The sequence below is a fragment of the Tachysurus fulvidraco genome, chromosome 16 (genome assembly GCF_022655615.1).
Source record: "Tachysurus fulvidraco isolate hzauxx_2018 chromosome 16, HZAU_PFXX_2.0, whole genome shotgun sequence".
In the NCBI taxonomy this organism is placed as follows: domain Eukaryota; kingdom Metazoa; phylum Chordata; class Actinopteri; order Siluriformes; family Bagridae; genus Tachysurus; species Tachysurus fulvidraco.
Window position 1 is genome coordinate 10,970,916 of NC_062533.1, and position 18,484 is coordinate 10,989,399.

Sequence of the window (18,484 nt, forward strand, 5' to 3'; positions counted from 1 at the left end):
ATATTAACATATTTAATTATAAACATTTGATATTTTTTGGTTATCACTTCGTCTACTTACTGTACTTTACATGCTGTACTAGTGGTTTTGATGATTTTACTGCAAATGTTGGTGGAATTTGTCGGTGGAAGTCTCTATTAATGAATACACTGATGTTCGTTCACTGGATCATGCACTAAGAATATCATCAGTCTAAAGTGCCGATGGGTGAAATATAGAGAGGGGGGAAAACAGATAAGATTTGTTGTTGAGGTTGGTCTTTAGGCGTTGTTTGAAGACAGCTAATGAGTCAGCTCTTTGGACAGCTAGGGGCAGTTAATTTCACCATAGGTCTAAGAACAGAGAAGAGTCTTGATGCGTGTCTTTCCTGTACCCTGAGAAATGCTGGGATCAGTTGGCCAAGTGCTATAGGATTGGAGGGACCATGGTGCAGTGCGGGGTGTGATAAGTGCTTTAAGGTGAGTGGGTGCTGTTCCATTTTTGGCTTCGTATTCAAGCGTCAGTGGTTTAAATCCGATTCAGGCGGCTACTAGGAAGCTAATACAGAGCGTAGAAGTGTGGTGGTGTGGTCTGTTGACATGTTTACAGTTAAGAATTAGAGGAGCTGTGATAATCTGAAAAATTTGCCAATGAGGAATTTTTACTGGTTTTAGCAGACAGTATATTTAGGTAGCATTTATTAAATGTTGAAAAGAGTTCTTTAGAAACCTGACAATCAGCTTTAGCCCAGGACATGTACATTGCTGCTATATTTGAAATGTCCAAACAAGTGGTTTCTTGCAAGAAATCCTGTTGAAGATGTACTGATTCATAGCAGATAAATAGTGGAAAAGAACAGGAATGAGGAATGAGTATTCATAATAATTTACCCAGACTATTTGCGCTGGCTTGTTTTCAATTTTCATGCTCAGAGGGAAAAGAAAGAGGTGTTTTTTTTCTTGATAAGAGGCAGTGCCCACTGCTGTTAGATTGATGGTGGAGTAGGAGCGGTTGACAAATCCATGTTAAACCAGCATCATTACATCTGCCTGAATGGGTTGAGGGAGGATTTAGGGGAGGTACAATGTACAGTACATCATCTTATCGACTAGTCAATTAGAGACGATTAATTCTCTCAGACAGCACTGTTAAATTATTACACAGGAGATTAGGGAAGGTGGATAGTGAAAGATCTGGTGGAGGAAGACAAAATCAGTGACTTCTGCTTGAACCTGTGTTTGTGTTTTCTTAGCTGAAATAATATAAGAGCTTATTTGACTCACTGTGAATCTCTGATTCCTTACTAGACTGATACTTTTTTGTAAAAACATATTAAATGAGGTCACAAAGTTTGTGGCTGTAAATGTGTATAACTCCTTTGTACAAATAATGTAGATGCGATTTGATAGAAACTCAGATACTCACTAAGAAGCAGCAGTTATGAAGAAGGATTTGACCTGATTAATTGGAATTAAAGCATGCTGCCTTTAGATGGGCTGGTAAAGCCAGTTGACCCCTCAGGGTCTGGGTGTTAGAGAGCTATTACAAAAAAAAAACCTCTGTTTCGCATAATAATGAAGAGACAGAAACTGCAATCTCTTTGCATTGCTCCAAAACACCTGTTGCTGTTTATAAAGATAATTAAAAGCATGCATTCGCAGATAAAAGACAAGAGTGTTCTCTCTGATCACATTTTGTAGCTTGTAGGTCAGATGGATTAAAAAAACAAGCTTGGGTTTCTTATGTCTGCCACTTATTATCAGAAATAATAAATAATGAGGTTTTAATCAGTGTGAAATTTGTTTTGTAGACTCTTATGTTTCACGAGGGGTTGGGATTGGGGGGTTTGTCCAATTTTTACTGTTAGAATGCCACCCTGTGCCATAAAAATCATTAAAACGTGTCAAGTCATGTTGGGCACGAACATGCTTTAGCCTGTGGCATGCCACACAGAGGCAGGGTAAAATTACTCACAGGAGCTAAACACGGCAATGTGTCTGCTAAAGACTCCATGAGAGACACAAAATTCTGCAACTGTCCGAGATTCTCAGCTGTATCTCTACTATTTGTGGAATGCATTCTTGTTCATAAATGATCCACACATCTCTTCATAGGCTGAACTCAGAGCAGTAACAAGTCGGGGAAAAATCCATAAACAAGAGACACCCAAGCAGAAGCACAAGTTATTTCTGGGTGGGCAGGACACAATGCGGAATATCTACCATGGTGGAAACATAACATGCTTGGAAGTGTCTAAGAATTTTCCATAAACAACATACCTATATATCTACAAAATGTAAGTAAAATGAACCTTGGATGAACTCCTGCATTACAATATTGAATTAACGCACTTCATACTGATATGTAAATATTATGTGCCCTTAACATCAAACATGTATGAAACTTAAACTAGACAGACAGAGAATGTCTCCAACGGTTCCTTGCAGTTTAAAGAACACACACACACACACACACACACACACACACACACACACACACACACACACACACACACACACACACACACACACACACACACACACACACACACGTCTTTCTGAAAGCTTCCAGCTGCTGATATGTATTGAATATCCCCCTATTCCACAAGTGGAATGCATTCCAGTTGTTGTGCCCCCTCTGAGCTAAACCCCTGCCATTTTGTTTTTCCATCCTCGGGTGGAAGGATGTGGGTGACAATTTATAGAGCATGTCCAATTGCTTTGTGTGTGTGCCAGCGTGGGGTTTGGCGTAACAAGTGTGCTGGTACAGTAGGTACATGGTCGGGGAATGCAGGGGGCTCTGCTCTCAGTGGGGGCCAAATCCAGCTGAGTTTGAGAAGAAAAAAAAAAACAGAAGGAAAAAAACAGAAGCAGGAAATCAAGATCCCCATCAAAGAGTTTTTTTTATATGTGCTGGGGGACTCTAATGACTGAAAGGTGTCTGGGCAGTGCCGTGTTTCAAGACAGGATGAAGGAGGCAGTGAAACAGAAGACATGTCAGCTGCATGAGCTGTATCCATTGCCAGCTTTTCTGCTCCACATGCACATTATATTTGTTTCAAGGTGCACAACAGACGCATTTTAGTCACACTCTGTTTTTGCTTTAAAAGATCTAAGATAATGAAGACGTGAGGAGGAGAAGAAAAATAGGCCTAGAAAAAAACATAGCTTACATTAAGCAGTCTTTGGAATTAGGAACAGCTTTTTTTTTTATTTTTTTTTTTTCTCTCAGTAGAAGTGAATGGGGTTTAGGGCAGCTGTTGGAGGCCCTGATCTGCTCCCATGCTGGCTGGTTATTTGAAGAGGTTCTGCTGCTTTACAATCAGTGTTTGCTGCTATTGTCCTTGGATTGCAGTCCTCAAGCTCCACCGTGGATAGATGAGGGCTACAGCTGTACAGAGCTATAGGTTAATGACAGGGCAGTGGAGTTTTCTTGTGGAAATTCTCCTGGTCTTAGGATTTTATTTTACTGAATACCAAATGAAGAGGGCGAGCTAGAAAGAATCCATGCTGGCCCTTGTTACACTCTTAAACATTTGTAAATCTCTTCCCCTAAGCAATGACCCTACACTAAATTAGACACTTGGGGGAAAATTCGGGAGATAAAAAGCATGTATGAAGGTCCGGCAATTCTATTACACAAAGTGGTGTGATGTTACATGCGAGGCAGCACATCATATCGGCATCTCTTTTCTGCCTCAGAGTGTTTGAGAGTATTAAAAATTCAATTCAACTCAAAATGTCTTCAATGAAATACTTGAAGTAGTGTTCACTTCTATTAACCAGGAATTGAAAGGAGGAGTCATTAAACACTAGTTTTCGCTAGTGTATTTTTTTAAGTAAGTAAACAAAAAGTAATTGAAGCGTGTAGTCTGACTATTTGGGAACGAGCAGTTCTTTGCTTGTGGTTGATCAAATGGCAATCGAAAGGATTCAAACGTTTAAACCTCTACTCATCTAAAATTAACATGCAAGACACTCTCACACTGCACTGAATTATTAACTGAACGATATTTGAATCTACAAAATGCAAACATGAATAAGAAATTGCATTTTATTGCCTGAGTGGGCGCTGAGAAGCGCAATGTTCATTTCAGTTACCAATTTTACCCCTGTAACACTGAAATGTGCTAGCTGGTCCAACTCTAGAAGAAATTGAAATAGTTATCTAACCTCAAGCAACAATGGTGAAAAACAACCAAAGGAGAAAAGAAAGACTGTTGTCAAAGGAAAAAAAGATGAAGTTCCATGCAGACTGATGTAAGAGATTTTGCAGCAACAAGCAGAATGAAGTTTAGTCTGCCTACACAAACTTCAAAAGAATTTTAAGTCTCCAGTTGACAAGGCTGTTAAAAATGCCAGAATTGGTCAGTGCTTGTCTCATTAACTTTGTAGGGTCCACTGCAATTGTGTGCTCATTCCTCCTGCATAAGTAGCATTTGGATGCAAACATTAAGCCTTATTGACCCTTTAGAAACAAGAGTTAGAGGTGGGAGGCATCTATTCTGCTCGATCCTGCTAATCTGAACTTCAGTGCAAGAGAGACAGAGCAAGCACCGTTGAGAATAATAGGCCTATTGATTTCTGCTGTGCCCCATGTGCCTCTTTTTAACTTCCCTCCTTTGCCATAGAATATATCTGGATCACTATACAAACCCAGTGCAAACCTGAGGCATTGTTAGACCTCCATGTCTGAAGGGAGGACCTGGTACGGGGCAGTGAATACTGGTGAACCACCAAGCGAAACCTGGAGACAAAGCAAAGATGTTTTTGACTCTATTTTAGGCAGGACTAACTGGGTGGATTGGCATTATGGATCGGATCTAACCTTGTTGCTCTACAGTAACCCAAATGAACATTGTGAGAAGATCTCCTAGAGAGAATTGACTGGAAAAGTGTGTGGGTGTAGTTCCCAAGAAGACGAGCAACACATATTGTTCTATACAGTGCTCTATGCCAAGCATAGTGGGCCAAAAATGGAGTCAGTCCTATAAAACTGTATAAAGTTTCAAATCATTTCCTCCACCGCCACAAGCTTCCCAACTTAGCTTGTAGGAAACATACTCCTTGGAACAGTCTTAAGGTTAATAATACATGCGAAGGAGTGAGTGCAAAGCCAGTGATGCCACACTTGAGCAGGTGATTTGAGGTGAAAGTGAACATACAGCATCATGCTATAGCTCCTGTCAGTTAGAAGGGAGGAAAAGACGTTTAGATATCCATTTATAGCTCACCTCATGCACCCTTCTCCTTGAATTTCTGTTTGACTGGGCTGTTGTCGGACAACATTGAATCAGGTAGACAACCGAGACAATTTCATTATGTGTTTAGATGAAGGTGGCAGACAAGTGTGAGAGGCGTAGATTTACTTGCTGCTATGCAAATGAAGCCTGGAGATGCCTCAGCAGGGGGGCACCACAGTAGGATGCTTGGAGATATGGTGGAGTAAATGAATTTTCTGGCATTTGGAGAAATGAAACATTTCTTTGTGAATGTGTGGACGCTGGGTTACAGCTTTGTGTGTGTGTGTGTGTGTGTGTGTGTGTGTGTGTGTGTGTGTGTGTGTGTGTGTGTGTGTGTGTGTGTGTGTGTGTGTGTGTGTGTGCGTGACCAAACTGATGAGAGAAATTTCAGTGTTGGAATTTTGATCATCATAAACCTATTTCATGCGTTAAATTGTAGGACTGTGTCATTTCTTGTCATTAGTGTTTTTCTGAGCAGGTGTTCTGATGTTACTCTGTACTGAGGAACAGTATACTGAGGACAGTTGTTTGAGCGTCCAATAAAGAGCTATAAAGATGTTTTTCCAAACACAACTTCATGAATTCTTCAATGCCTTCAAGGCCTTTGTCGTTTTAGCACTAATTCTGTGATATCTTCTTCTTTTAGAGATGAGACTATTTTTCACTTGGGAGAAAATGGTTGCTAAAATCATTGTGTGCTGATGAATGGATATTTAAAAAAACCTTAGAGAAAGTTTAACCAGAATAACAATCTGGTTGGATAAACAATATTCAGACCACCTTTTTCATCCTTATCAGTGAAATAAAATTGTTGTACTTAGAAATTTGGAGTTTAACTACCCTTAGGCTACTATTATATTTTTGTTTTGATTAAAAAAAAGGATAAAACGATTTCAGGTTTTCTTTTGCATGAACCTCCTGATATCCTTTCGTGATAATCACATATTTAAAACAAGAAGGTTAAAAACAGGTATTGCTTTAAAAGTGACTTTTAAATACCTCCGCATAACAGGGCTTTACTGCTGTCTGGTGTCTCTGTTAAACTTTGTCTCATAAAAGTCGTCACATTGACTAGTGAATACATAATGAGCAGATCCTGTGTGGATTATTGGAGTAACCTTTCTCCTCTTGTATTTTAATAGAGTTTTTCTAAATTGCACTTTGATTTTATGATTCAGACATGAAAAACTCACAGCATGAAAATGAAACAACCTTTTCTCCTTCACATCCACCACTCAGAACAGCAGGCCACATGAAAGAAATACACTATGACACAAACTAAAAGTACACTAACAGATACAAAAATTCGTGCAACAGCTTTCCAAGTTTTTCCAGTCCCCTCATTCATTTTCCTCTCCTCCATGTTTCAGTCCCTGGCCGCTCCCTTGGATCACTATAATCGGACCCTAATTTCCTGAGTGGGAATCGTCTGGGGCGCATTAATTGACTCAGTTCTCATAGTGCAATGAGACATTCAAATAGGAACCAAATGCGAATGGGCAAAAAGTCATGACCGTCTGATAATATCAGCACACAGAATAACAGAAGCCCAAAACCTGAACACCAGGAGCCACCCCATTATTGTGCAAATGTGTGTTTAACTAACACAGACAACGTATATGGCTAAGAACAATTCCTGCATGTAAATAATAAATGACTAGATGACTTCTTGCTAGATCGTTGTTGTTGCTAGCATGTTTTCTGAACCACCCTTAGAATGTCTGTTTGCTGTAACTTGTGTTTTAGAAACTAATTTTAAAATTTCTAAAAAGACAAACTTTTAACAGCTGCTTCTTTGTAAAAGCTTGCATGGGAATGTGATTGCTCTGTGCTATGGATATTACTTTGCTGTTCTTGATTCCATTGATAATATGCCAATTCCAGTTTATTTTGGCTGCTTGCATTTGAACCACTTCCAGTCTGGCTACAATAGGTCGTCCCCTCCAGCCAGGGGTTTTGTCTTTCCAAAATTAGCATACGATGAAAAGACTATAATGAGCACACAGCAACAAAGTCCTTATCTCAGGAAATGAAATAATCACTGATTTTAAATCAGATAAGTTTAGAGCAACATTTGGCCTGCTGATCTGCCCAACATATGGGTAACTTTCTGTTGTTTTTAATCTCCCTGAGGAAACAACAACGTCTATCAGTCTTCCTAAAAAACATGGCAGTTGCAGGTCACCCTAATTTACCCCGAAATACTTTTGTACAATTAAATAACTCAAATTATATAACTATTTAATCCAAAAGCTATCATGCTTCAGTGCTTTTTGCCCCACAAGGCAAAAAGCATTGAAGCGATGTAATTTTTGCATGAGAGAAAAAAGATGGATAGTTTATTTTTCTATATAGTGATCCTGTGGAAGAGAAAACGTAAAGGCAATCATGTTGAGCAATGCTCTGTACAGCTGGCAGCCTTTACATTTTTCATAAATCATACAAGGTTCCTTTGGGAAATATTTTGCTAGCGAATGTCTCTCAGTACATTATTAAGCTGCGTTATTGTAAAAACTTCACTGTGGCTTCACAAAAGGATCAGATTGTACTACTGCTTGTCACTGGGGTGGCAGCCACAAGAGTACAAATTGGTAACATTGGTAAGGATTTTTCACCTCGGAAAGTGTGTGTAGGGAATCTTATCCAATAATAATTAGTCCAATAATATAATTATCTACCTTAAATGAGTTTCTAGATAGAGTACGATCACTTAATCAGACGAAAGAGACATGCTGCTTTTATTGTTTCAGTGACGTACATTTTTCTCAGAGTTTAGAATGATCATTTTAATCATCCAAATAAAACTGCCGTAAGTTACATGACTGAGACATCTTTCTTTATAGCTGTGCCCTAAAGATATCTAAAGAAGTATCCAAAGAATGAAGATCAGGTTTTTAGTAACTTAAATATATAAATATGGAGATTCTTGCAGATTTAATGGTACTTTAAAATAAAAAATAAATAAATTAAAAAAAATGCAAACACTATCTAAATAAATATATTTTGGTCAAAGCTGTCTCTTAAATTAAAACAGTTAAGTATAAAGTATAAAAATATTTTAAAGTGCAAGACAAATTCACAATAAAAAGGACGTTCGGATCATGCAATGTTTTTGGGTATTGAAGGTAAATTAGTGCTCCTAGAAATAGCTAAGGCTAACTACAGATGCACTGCTAATCTGACAAAGGTTAGCTAGCATGATAATAATGCTGATAACACTGCCTGAATGCAAATAGGTAAATCTAAAAAAATAAATAAATAAACTACCTCAAGAAATACAAAGTGAACATACCAACAGATAGATTAATGTCATGGGGATTTAAGTCTCACTCTTGTGGTCATATCTGTTAAAGTTTAGATATGTTAGGAGTAGAAAATTGAGACTTTTCTAAAGTAAAAGTCAATAGTAAAAATCAAGTAATGTACAAATTCTGAAAGAAAAAAAACCCAGACTTAAATACAGGAACACAGTAATGTTGCTTTGTTCCTCCCACCTGTAGATAGTTATATTCATGTCAAAGCCATTTTGCTCAGTTCGATAGTGATATCCGATATTGGCTCAAATCCAGCCATGTCAGCAGGCCTGGAGTCAGCTGGAATTGGGGCTTGTGTGGGCAGAATATTACAGTGTATATAGTTGTTAATAGGCTACCAGGGAAAAACTCGCTTGTTTGCAAAGGTTTCATCAGCGGTAATCAGACGCCTACACCATCATTACAGAATGTGTAAGTAATTTGTGATAGATTTCCTTTATCCTCATAGCCCTTATGTCTCATTTCCCTCAAACCATAGGCTCCATCAGCACATCTTCATGGCTGGACATATATATATATATGTCATCACCAAGACAGGCTCTATGGTGGCTTTCCGGGAGAGTGTGGCCAGTAACATACATCAAGGAGAATGTGCTCTTACGAGAAAGAGAGAGAGAGAGAGAGAGAGAGAGAGAGAGAGAGAGAGAGAGAGAGAGAGAGAGAGGCTCCATATCCGTACTATTGTAGCATTCGCTAAACAAAACAACCTGCACTTGTGAATGTTAGCCCAAAAATGTTTGATACATCCACAACCAACCTTTAAAAAAACATTAAAAAGCTCTTAAAAGTTGTTAAAGGAACATTAAAATCTGCTAAGCACCAGTCCTTTGATGCCTCTGGCTTATTACTGTGCACGAGAGCCATAAAGCAGGGGATGTGAGGAAGGTGAGGTTGAGGCCTTGTAGGTGATTTGGTTTCTCAGTAGAGAGCCTGAAAGAAACGTAATGCTTTTACTTTTAGCTTCCACAAGTCTGACAGGCATTAATTAACACTTAAACTTTTACAGAATGGAGAAAAGTTATGAATTTACACCAGTTCTAAAGCCGGATACTTGTATGTTTAAACTAATAAAACCAGGAGTCTTTATATGAAATTATCACAACATTCCCTCCTATGTGTGTTTATACTCAGTGTAGTGTAATGTAAATTATTTTCTGAGGTCAATGAAATGTTTTTGCTACAGACTGGAAAAAGCTGTCAGCTGTGAGAGAGAGAGAGAGAGAGAGAGAGAGAGAGAGAGAGAGAGAGAGAGAGAGAGAGAGAGAGAGAGAGATTTGCATGTGTCCACACCTGTGGCCAGCCATCTGCTTCAGTAGCTGAGAAAAAGAATAGGTGGGAGGCATGTCTTAACCATTTTCCTTTCTCCATTTCCACACTCCATCTATCAGAATGCATCCACCATCAACAGCTGGATTTTCCCCCGGGCTGAATTTCTGCTTCGTTAAAGCTCTGGACTTTGGAAGCTTCTGGGGCTTAGAGTGTTTTTCAGGCCTCAAGTGAGACACTGCTGTTGAACTCCATGGCTGTGCAATTTGATTTACTTTAGGTGTTTTGGGCAAAACAAAATCGAAATGAGTCTACACTCTGGGTAGGTCAGCATAACTGCCAGAAACATTTCTTTAATCTATTAAAGTAAGAACTATGTGGCACAAAAATTCATTTTATTTACCAAGCACCACTGGAGACACAGACAACAGTGCCAGACCCTAGCTTATTAAACTGCAGGTGTTCAACTGGAACTCATAATATAATTGGTACTGGTAGAACTGTGCTTAGTAATACTAATGACTGGCAGTATATATATGAGTATAATACACTGGCCTGCATGGAGGAGGTGGTGAAGGACGGGGGTGGAAGCTTTCTGAATTAGTCTAGGCTGTCCTAGAGGCCTTCCGGGGTGCATTCATTTGCAAAACACTCAGGGAATGGGCCATCCATTTCACCCCTGGCCTCCACCAAACCCCCCACTGGAGAGATGCTATCTTATCAACTCAATAATGGCTGTGCATACAAAAAGAGACTTAAAACACGGCGGGTGCTTCATTTCGAATCTAAGGGGTGTGAGTGGGGCTCAGGTTGGGGGCAGAGAAGATAAGTGCTGAAAAGGTTGACCTGAATGATAGCACCAAAGGCCAAATCTTTGCCTTGGGATTTACTTATCTGCCTGGCAATAAGAAATGCAAACAGCATTCAGTGTGCAGATAAAATAGCACTGTCTTCATTACTCATCTGAAATAATAGAGAGGGCAAAGAAAAGAACAGGAGATAGAAGGAATGTTCTATAGGCAAAAGACACTAGACAAACTAAAACAAATGTATGCAGAGAGTGAAAAATAAAAACTAAATTCTACACTGCAACCTTTACCTGGGAGCAGAAGATAAACAGAAGCAGAGCACAAAGGAGACAATGTTATAATGATGTTATAATAACAACGATATGCAAATATTCAAATAGACTATTAAAAAAAAATACAAAAATGTTTTAAAAGCACACATTCGTGATATCAGTTTTGAGAATACTATGTAATAATATATAACCTGAATGGTGATATTAGGTAACATTATTGAATCCCATGAAAGAGAAGTTCTTCTACCTCCTAAATCTAATTTGAACCTTTCCACACTGGGGACATTCCTAGGCATCTCAGTGCAAGAATTGTGTTGTTAGCCTCTGCATAAAAAAGATGACTTTCATTAAATTTTTTTAGTCAGTTTTGTTTTAATCTCATCCATATTCTCATACACAGTGGACGGAAATGCTTCCCACGGATCATGATACAACACACCGATGTAGGAACACAGCAGTCGGTGTGTTTACATGCTCACTAATTATCAGACCGTTAGCAGATTTTGACACTTATCAGATTTCTCAGGTGGTCATGGAAACAGCAGGTTAAACCTTTATATGAGTGAGACAGCCTTGCTAATAGCTATGCTCTTTAGAGATCTAAAGAAACAGCTTTAAAGCAGATTAAAGTATCTATCACAAAATCTGTGTGTGGGGGGGGGGCTAGATTTTAGAAAGTGATAGTTTTCACTTTCTAAGATTTACAAACACAAAGTACTGCTATATATTTTCTGTCTGTGGCAGTGTAAAAGAAAAACATGTTTCAATATAAAATGCCTTGAATTCTTTAATGAGTCAGTGTAAATGAGTCAATATTAAATGACTAGAATTGTTTAATGAGTTATATATACACAGGGTTGCTTTGTTAGCATACACATTTCATAGCTACAGTTCAATCCTCTGCTTGAATTACTGTGTCAGTGTGGGTTTTTTGGGTTCTCTGGTTTTCTCCCACCTACAAAAACACATGTATAGGCCCCATGGAGTTGTCCCATGTGAGGATATAGTTGTGTATTTTCCAGTGTAATCTCATGATAAGCTCTGGATTCGCTGTAACCCTGGATGATGAATGAAGTTATTATAGCACATCACTGTTAAAGATTTTCCCCTGGCAAAGTTCCACTATATTATTGCTTATGCACTAATGCTACATTCAAACATACACCGACTCACAGCGATAAAGCTACAACTGCCATTGGTGACTAGAGTTGAGAAAAGACTTGGTGCAGTGACTACCAATGGGAGTGAAGGCAGTAGAGTAGAACACACATAATCCATGTCAAAAAGACAAACACTGTGCGATCATCTTCTTCATCTTGTATCGTATGTTTCGTATCTACATTGGTGAATTTTAAAGACAAATGCCAACTCTCCTTCCAGAAAGTTTCATTTTAGTGGAAAGAAAGCTGATTAGTTGGAGTGCTAGTTGCACCTAGTAAAAACAAGCAAACAAGCTTGCAAAACAAAACAAGCATTTTTTTTTAGTTTTCTCAGAATCAGAATCAGCTTTATTGCCAGGCATGTTTTCACATGTGAGGAATTTGTTTGTTTTGATTTGTTATTTTGTTTTTGTATTTGTTCATTTGTTTTAACGTAGAGTTTTAAGAATTAAGACTGTACACAGCAATAATGATAGCTAAACTTGTCTGTAAATCACAAAACTTGTGTCACCCTTTATGTAGTAAAATAATATAAATTCTTTGCAAACGTTCGTGTTATAAGAGAAGCACTATATGTCAGCAGTGCTGATATAGGAAAAAACATCAACTTTGGGGTGATAACAGTAACGCCACTTCATGTTGAGCTGCATCACAATACCCTGTACATATGCAAATGCAGACACAAATTAGTGCTGTGTGTGTGTGTGTGTGTGTGTGTGTGTGTGTGTGTGTGTGTGTGTGTGTGTGTGTGTGTGTGTGTGTGTGTGTGTGTGTGTGTGTGTGTGTGTGTGTGTGTGTGTGTGTGTGATATTCAGTTCAGTTAGGGTGTGGGCCACATTATGCTTGTATCATGGACACACTCAGACTGGCAGGCTGTTTTAGGTCACCTGCTCTTTTTCAGCTTTGTGGTTGATTTGGACAGGAAGGAAGGAAATAACTCTGAGGAAATCAGGTTGGCACAAATAAAATCAATAGCCATCACTGCCTTTCCTCACCACTTAGATACTCTGATAGAGCCAAGGCCTGTGAGTTACAGATAAGATGTACACAAACATTTTTCAAACCTGGAAATCTGTGGCACACATACGCTCATCTCATCTCTAGACACACTTGTACATGTTCCTGGTGAGGTAACAAAAACATATCCATTTTATTCTAAAAGTACTTAATCATATCTCATGAAGCAGATAGGGTAAAATGGGCCCAATGCCAGCTGAGTGATCAAAGGCATAGTGCTGTAGAGGAGACATACAGAGAACAGGCCTAGTGTCGGCACAGGCTTGTACCATTAATCTCACAAACTCTGTCCAGTCGTGTGTTATGATAGAGAACCTGACAGAGAACCTAACAGAGAACCTGTCCATCATGTGTTCTAACAGAGAACCTGTCCAGTCATGTGTTCTGATGGAGAAACTGACAGAGTATCTGACAGAGAACCTGTCCATTCATGTGTTCTGATAGAGAACCTAACAGAGAACCTGACAGAGAAGCTGTCCAGTCATGTGTTCTGATAGAGAACCTGACAGAGTATCTGACAGAGAACCTGTCCAGTCATGTGTTCTGATAGAGAACCTGACAGAGCCAGTCATGTGTTCTGATAGAGAACCTGACAGAGAAGCTGTCCAGTCATGTGTTCTGATAGAGAACCTGACAGAGTATCTGACAGAGAAGCTGTCCAGTCATGTGTTCTGATAGAGAACCTGACAGAGAACCTGACAGAGAAGCTGTCCAGTCATGTGTTCTGATAGAGAACCTGACAGAGAAGCTGTCCAGTCATGTGTTCTGATAGAGAACCTGACAGAGTATCTGACAGAGAAGCTGTCCAGTCATGTGTTCTGATAGAGAACCTGACAGAGAACCTGACAGAGAACCTGTCCAGTCATGTGTTCTGATAGAGAACCTGACAGAGAAGCTGTCCAGTCATGTGTTCTGATAGAGAACCTGACAGAGAACCTGACAGAGAACCTGTCCAGTCATGTGTTCTGATAGAGAACCTAACAGAGTATCTGACAGAGAAGCTGTCCAGTCATGTGTTCTGATAGAGAACCTGACAGAGAACCTGACAGAGAAGCTGTCCATCATGTGTTCTAACAGAGAAACCTGTCCAGTCATGTGTTCTGACAGAGAACCAGACAGAGAACCTGTCCATCATGTGTTCTGACAGAGAAGCTGTCCAGTCATGTGTTCTGACAGAGAACCTGTCCACACTCTCACCCCAAATCTGTGTGCATCCTTTAATTGCCCTCCCACGCCCAGCACTCCTACCCCCAGATATCTAATTTACAAACAGCATAGACTGTATAGTTACATGAACAAAACAAAACATTTATCCATTTAGCAGACACTTTTATCAAGAGATACTTACACATGATGAAATGCAAGCAAAAGAGATACAGAGATACAAAAAAAAAAGGACACAATGTCGGGCCCTTGAGCAAGGCCCTTCACCCTCTCTGCTCCAGGAGCACTGGATCACGGGTGACCCTGTGTTCTGACCTCAACTTCCAAAGCAGGGATATGCGAAGAAAAGTATTTCACTGTGCTGTAATGTATACAGTATGTGACAAAATAGATCAGTAGTGGATCTTGCAGTGAGCATATATAATGGCACTGTTTGGTAAATAGTGAGACTTTCCAAAGTAACCACATTCAAGCATTTTTATCCAAGAGCATCTGAGTACTCGTATCTCAAACCCTGTACACATAAATCTGTGTCAATGGCTAGTTTTCCTCTGTATTAAAGGCAAACAAATTTACATGCTGGATTTTTAGTACAGGATACATTTTTGTTGAGTAAACATTTTGCCGTTATTCATGATATTCATTTATTTTTAAATAAATTGTCAAACACTTGTCAAAAAACTGAGAATCTAGATGACTATATCTTGATTTTAATTTTATTGGAGTGAATTTAATTGTATCAAGTCTAATTAGTGAGGGAGAGTTTTATATGAATGAAGTGGATTTTTAAAAAAAAAAAAGTATAAATAAAAGAAATAAATCAGCTGATGACAGGAATGATTTAGAATCACCAGGAGAAATCATTTGCATAAGATTTAGAAGAAAAGTGCAAGAGAAAGAAAATAAAACAGGCCAATCATATTTTGAAGCAGAGTGTCTAATTAAATTCACAAGCACACTGTGGATTTCAAAGCACACAGACATGGTTCAATAATCTGAAATGATTTTTTATTAGTTTAGGTTGGGTGATGATTTAAGAGACAGTCAGATTTGATCTTTATTACTGTTTTTCTGTGTGCTTGTGATTGCAAATATGTACTCAGGCATTTCATGTAATTAATACTTAATTCCAAAAGCTATCGCTCCCACACGTTAGTCACAGATTTTCAGAAAGCAGCATGAAACCTCGCCAAAGTAGCCGTGCAGTCAGTGTGAAAACCAACATAAACCTTTTTTCCCTAAAGTGTCCTTGCTAATGTAATTTGCAGCATCCATATTTAGAAACCTGGCCCGAAATAAAGCAAGCTGAATTGCAGAGTCCAAACACATATTCAATTTCACAAACATGACCTGATTAAAAAAAAAAAAGACTGAACCTTTACTGACTATTCATCTTTATAGCATCAAGGGAATAAAAGAACACCTACAGACTAATAAAGTCCCCACATGAGAGATTACATCAGAATAAGATTCTTAGACTCTGGCTGTGGCGCTCTATTTAAAATCCATAGTGGGCTCTCGGATTTGATTTGAAACTGTTTTTTACTGAAGATACGATCACAGGCTGTTTTTGTTTGCTCTTCTTGTGATGTTGAGGCTATTTCCACTGCCCGTCATGCAAATGGACCCTTGGCGTGCTGCTGCAATTTTTCTCAGCTTATCTACTATAGAGAAGTAAATGCAAGTCGTATTGATTCTTATGCAGTTGGTGTTTATAGACAGAAATAACCTGCACCACCTCTGGCATGGATGTTGAAAAAATACATGTGACACGGACCATGAAGACATCATCGAGCCTGGACAATGCATCACCAAAAAAATGATAACCGTGGACCTAAAACCTTATGAATACAAAATTAGGACACATAGCACATCATCTTCATGGCAGAGGTACACAGGAAGGCTTTAAACTTCCCGACCGATTCACAAGGAGCACTGACTATTTATGGTCATATCACGGTTTTCAACAAGTCTAGCATATATGAAGGATGAGACAAGAAGGCTCTGGCATGTCCAGGATCAGGCTAATCCAAGAACACACAGCTGTGTGTGTAAGGATCAGTGTGCATGGCCCTGCCACCCTCACAGGCCTCCAGTCCTCTGCTATTCGGGCAGAATGAAAGAAAACCTGATATGTCAGAGGATGACAAAAGAAAAGCAGCAACAAAAGCCTCCTCGAGAACACATTCTGAACCCTGGGAGAAAGGCCAACTTTTCTGAATGACCAGTGACCAGCCCAGATAGATGTCTCTGTGTGTGTGTGTGTGTGTGTGTGTGTGTGTGTGTGTGTGTGTGTGTGTGTGTCTATCTGTCTGTCTGTCTATCTGTCTGTCTGTCTGTCTGTCTGTCTGTCTATCTGTGTAGGTTAAAAATGTTCAGGAGCTTCAATCTAGTCCATTAATTCAGTTCTATTGGCTACCATTTGTTTAAGTGAATTTATATGTTACTTATAAAATATTTACTGATACCAAGCGTCATATAAGATGTACAAAAATGTATTGAACTCTTTCATTCAGTTTTCTTTTCAAACCTTTTTTTTTTCCGAGGCAGCCACTTGAGCTGGGTTTGCACGGAGTTGCTGAAATGAAAGTAAGCAGTCATGGCCCAAAGAGCAGAGAGATTGCAACTCTCTCACTCCCTCTCTCTCAGCAGGGGGCTGTGGGTGGCAGCAGAGCGTCGGGTCTCTGGTGAGAATTGATTTCCATTGTTCCTCCCCAGCCCCCCAAAGCCCATGGCAGCAGAAGGCTCAGGTCACATCCCAGCCTGCCCAAGCAAGATAACAACAAATGAAAGAGAGCAAGTCACCTGGAACTGCACAAAAATGGGTGATATTAGCTCAAATTGACCAGCTCTATTTCAGAGCTCAGCCTGTATGAGACACAGTTAATACACGAAGTTCACGGTAGTGTTTTTTTTTTTTTTATAGTAAGTTGCTCTATGTTACTGCTCGATCCTCTCTCTCTAACCTTCTCTATCTCTCTCTCTGAGGTATTCCATCTGATTATGAGTACTTTGCAATCTACGACAGTTTGATTGATGCTCCTCCTCCATGAGCAGAATTTTGAGCAGCGCTTCCTCTGAACGCCCAGTTACGCTCCTGCAAAGCTGGTAACCTTGAATTTATGTTGCCACGGCAACAGAACAGGTCATGCATTATGGATTATCATTGAAATTCTACACCACCTACCTAACATAATAATGGAGGCTTGGGAGTTAATCAAATCAGCCGTTCTCTGGATGTGTGTCTGTGTCTGAGTGTGTGTCTGTATGTGTGTGTTTGTGTCTGCATAGAAGCCTTTCATCATCTGTATGTATGTGGATACATGTGCACATGTTCATCAGAGAGGTGCAGGAGGTGTGTCGTGCATTCGATCCAAATGGTGCATGACCTAAGCTGGGTTGCCCATGTGGGACAACTGAACTGCACTGAACAGACCCCGAAAGATGGAATACCGTGTCAATTTGGCAGTAGTGATGTCTTCTAATCATGATATACATAATCTTGAGACGTGTACGTGTATGATTATGTCTGGGAAATTTACAAGCAATGTATTTACTCTTCTCTTCACTCTACTACTCACTACTCCTGAGGGGCTTTTCAACAATATATCATAATGCACTGTATATTAGTGCATTAGCATATAAATATATACGAAGCAATTCCCAGTGTCAGAATGTTGGTGAAGACATAAATATGCCAATTTATAGGGTGCATACACTGTATGTGGAACTTTTTTCTCATATACATATATACCTTCATTTATGTTTCTACATCCGTCACTTTACTGTGTTTTTGTTAATAATAATATGAAAAAAACAACAATTTGACTAACTTAACTTTACAAATGTTTGCAAATGTTTAACTTTTTTTGTTTCTTTTCTAACTTTACATAAGTTTTCTATTTAAAATAATCAATTAAAAACAATTAATGCAACTACTTTCTCCCCTGTTTGTTGTATTTATAGAAAAAAAAACTTTGAACAATGTTTTAGGCTCATGGTATCTTAAGTCTTTAACCAAGTGAACCAGAGTTAATGTATTTAATGATAGAGGGTTAAAAGCACATTTTTTACATCGTTCTGGATAAGGACGTCTGCCAAATGCTATAAATGTAAATATAATGGCATTTGTTCCCATTGTAGTTGTTATTTACAATCTCTGATTGTGTTCAGTTTCGTACTCACAAATTCAGCCCCATGGCTACGACGAAAGGTCCTACTGCGAGTGCTGGTGCTGGTGCTATATATGTGTCATGCTATA

At 39.1% G+C, this 18,484-nt stretch overlaps 1 long non-coding RNA gene across 1 annotated transcript; it reads left to right on the forward strand.

The window, feature by feature from the left end:
- The first annotated feature begins 314 nt into the window (after positions 1–314).
- On the forward strand, positions 315–17,986 carry LOC125139048. Its single transcript, XR_007138158.1, has 3 exons — positions 315–458; positions 2,094–2,275; positions 16,774–17,986. It is a non-coding gene; the product is annotated as an uncharacterized LOC125139048 (long non-coding RNA).
- Positions 17,987–18,484: the final 498 nt, after the last annotated feature.